The sequence below is a fragment of the Hylobates moloch genome, unplaced genomic scaffold (genome assembly GCF_009828535.3).
Source record: "Hylobates moloch isolate HMO894 unplaced genomic scaffold, HMol_V3 SCAFFOLD_4, whole genome shotgun sequence".
Taxonomy (NCBI): domain Eukaryota; kingdom Metazoa; phylum Chordata; class Mammalia; order Primates; family Hylobatidae; genus Hylobates; species Hylobates moloch.
Genome location: NW_026652279.1, coordinates 159,419,215 through 159,422,640, shown reverse-complemented (window position 1 = coordinate 159,422,640; position 3,426 = coordinate 159,419,215).

The following is a 3,426-nucleotide window of genomic DNA, read 5'->3' as shown; positions in this document are numbered from 1 at the left end:
GTTTTCTGCTCCTCTCTGAGCTCTGCTGAGAGTGCGTACAAACTAGCTGAAGGGCAGCAAATACGTAGGGGCTTTATATTTGGAGGGGCTCCATATAGGGGTATGGAAATATTCTTTGTGGTCCAGAATATATTTCAGATCATAATTCATTGTCAGATTGATGTCCTTAAGTGAACACAAAAGACAAAGAGGACCAGGGAAGAAAAATAATTCAATGGATAAAGTAAATAACTCAATGGGTTAGTATCTCCATGGAGACCATAAAATGCGTCATCTCTATGGAGACTCTCATAATCTCCTTCTGGACTTACGGTAGTGTATAACCTGTTGTAATCATATACTGGGGGTGGAGCGAAAGTGACAAGAGGAAGAGGGTGAGAGGATGATCCTTTTCTTTCCTTGGTGGAAATGATACCTATTGCCACTCTAAGTTTAATCGATTATGGTATTGTATTCATCCAAAGTTAGGATTCTGGGAAACCAGGTCCCTAGGATGGGTTAAGAGGCACCTGAGGATCTAATGTTTATATGCCCAGTACTGAACTGGGTATCTGACATGTATTAATAGTTGGTATTCAAAAAAGGTGTGAATGAATGAACATAATAGGCAATTGCACCGGATCTGATCCCGGGCTCAGGCCTTGTGCATCATCTCTGTTCTGCAAAAACAAATAAGGCAGAGACCCACTTCTGCCATGGGGAATACTCGGTACTGCCTGCATAGGGCCAAGTAGAACCAGTAACTCCCATGTTGCTTCCTTCCTTTCTTTCGATGAGAATGGTGCTCAACAGTATGAACGTTGTCAAAGGATGAAACAATGGTCAGTCGTGGAGAGAAGATAAACAGGGTTCAGGGCAACAGACCAGCTAATGGATGCAAGTCACTGTGTCCAGAGAAGTTACATCCTGCCGGAACCTCCCTGTTTTGAGCCTCACTAGCCTCAGGACACAAACTAGGATTCCGGTTATTTTTTTATACCTAGGGTACCATGGGCCTTTGTCCCCCATCTGCTGTGGCTTACTTGCTGGCAATTAGCCCACTGCAAAGTGATTTCTGAGCATTTACCATGGTAATGCCTCAGATCAGCATCCAGACATTTCTGTCCATTCATCTAGTTTCTTGCTCTTTATCTTGGTGCCAGGTTATTGCCCTGGCTCTGCTGACCCTAGAAGAATATTTTTACTGTCCCTTTTCTATGCTTAGACATGTTTAGATCCACAAATATTTACCATTGTGTTATAAATGCCTCTAGTATTCAGTTCAGCCACATGCTGTGAAGGTTTTGGCCTAGGTGCAATATGTCATACCATATAGCCTAGGTGTGTACTAGGCTACGCCATCTAGGTTTCTGTAAGTACACTCTATGATGCTCATGTGACAAAATCAACTAAGGACACATTTCTCAGAATGTATACCCATTGTTAAGCAATGCATGACTGTGTGTCTGTAGGCCATATATATTAATATATATATAGTCATTTGAGATCAGTCTATATACAGTGTTTTGTACCCTGCATTTTCTTTAATAATATATAATGAATATATTTTCCCCATTACTAGATACTGAAAGACATAATTTTAAATGACTACATAGTACTCATTGTATGAAAATGCTATTATTTACTTAACCTCTGTGAGACTTTTGGCTGTTCCCAGTTTCCCCAGGAGTCTAAACATCACTGTGTCTTTTTACATGCATTCGTCCACACTTCTTGGTTGTTGCCTTAGGATATGTTACTTTAGGTAGAATTCCTGGGCTGCGCTAAAGAGTAGAAACATTTTAAAGATTCACGTTCTTGCTTGTTTTGCTGTTCATCTCTTCAGGTACCATATTTTTTAGGTGTACAAAATTTTTTTTTTTTTTTTTTTGGACGGAGTCTCGCTCTGTCGCCCAGGCTGGAGTGCAGTGGCGCAATCTCGGCTTACTGCAAGCTCCGCCTCCCGGGTTCACGCCATTCTCCTGCCTCAGCCTCTCCGAGTAGCTGGGACTACAGGCGCCCGCCACCACGCCCGGCTAATTTTTTTGTATTTTTAGTACAGACGGGGTTTCACCCTGGTCTCGATCTCTTGACCTCGTGATCTGCCCGCCTCGGCCTCCCAAAGTGCTGGGATTACAAGCGTGAGCCACCGCGCCCGGCCCAGGTGTACAAAATTTATACATGATTTTAAGTTCCTGGGTATCAGGGTTCATACTTCTCTTAATTTTGTATTTCCTTGCAGTCCTACTTAGGGGTGGCAGGGCTCCTCAAGGGATGGGTGTACCCGTGACAACCATGAAGGTATTCTAAGGTATTCCCTAGGACTCCGAGAAAAAACACCCATCTTTCCAAAGGGAAAGAAGGGATTAGATGTTAGCATCCTACTCCGTGTCAGATCCAGAGCACCCGGGGGAACTGAAGTTCGTGGATGGAATACAATGACACCTCAGAAAAGAAACACTCCTTTACTTTGGTGGAGGCCTTTAAACTTTTGGGGGCTCATTTTGTCTGCCTAACTCGCCCAGCCAGGTGCAAAATGGCCACTTAAGAGCATGAGTGAGGTGCCAGCGTCCCTACAACCTAAGGAGCAGGGAGTCATCGCTGGGGTGGCTGCCGCTCTACCTGTTTGCGACTGTAATAAAACACTTCCTGGAGGCCGAGGGACCCGCTTCATTCTGACTTTTCCCCTCAGTAGCTAGACAGAAGGCGGCTGAAAAGAGGAGACAGAACTGGTGCTGAGCGGGCCTGGAGCTTCCGAGGCAAGGGAAAGAGGGAGAGGGCTGCAGTTCAAAGTCCAGACGCGCTTTCCTTCCATTCTCTTCCCTTCCTCCCTGCCCTCTGCGCCCCATTTTCCCCTTATCGTGGGTGGGTGCTCCCGATTTGCTGCGGAGCCCAGAGATGGTGGGGTTCAGCCTCCGCACTGCTTAGCTGAGTTCCCAGCCCAGCAGTCCCAGCGGGGCTGTTTTCGGTAACCAAAGCGCTAGGAATTAACCTCTCTCTCGGCCTCTCCCCTTTCGGTTTCCTTTTTGGGTTGGCTGGAAACTTCACCCAGACACCGAAGCAGCTCTGCCCGGCCTTTTGGCACAGGCCACCGGCCGAGGCCCCACGGGGCGCTCTCCTTCCCCAGGTGCCCCCGACCCCGACCCTGCCCTCAGGGGCTCGCCCGGGGCCCGTTTCCCCAGGGGCCGCCGGGGCGGGGTGGGCTGGCTGGCGGCAAGAGGGGGCCGCGGCCCAGGCTCGCCCCGGCGCCGGCCCGGTGGGCACGCGGCCAGCCTCCGGCCCTGACTCGGTCCCTCTCGGCGCCCGCCTCAGCCGAGTCCCCCTCCCGGCCCCGCCGCCCGCCCGCCCGCGGGGGCGTGGGAGCGCCGCAGGAGCAGCTGGGACCCGGGCCGGGCCGGCAAGCGGCGGCTGCGGCCTAGGGCTCCCGCGCGGCCACCGGCCTCTCCC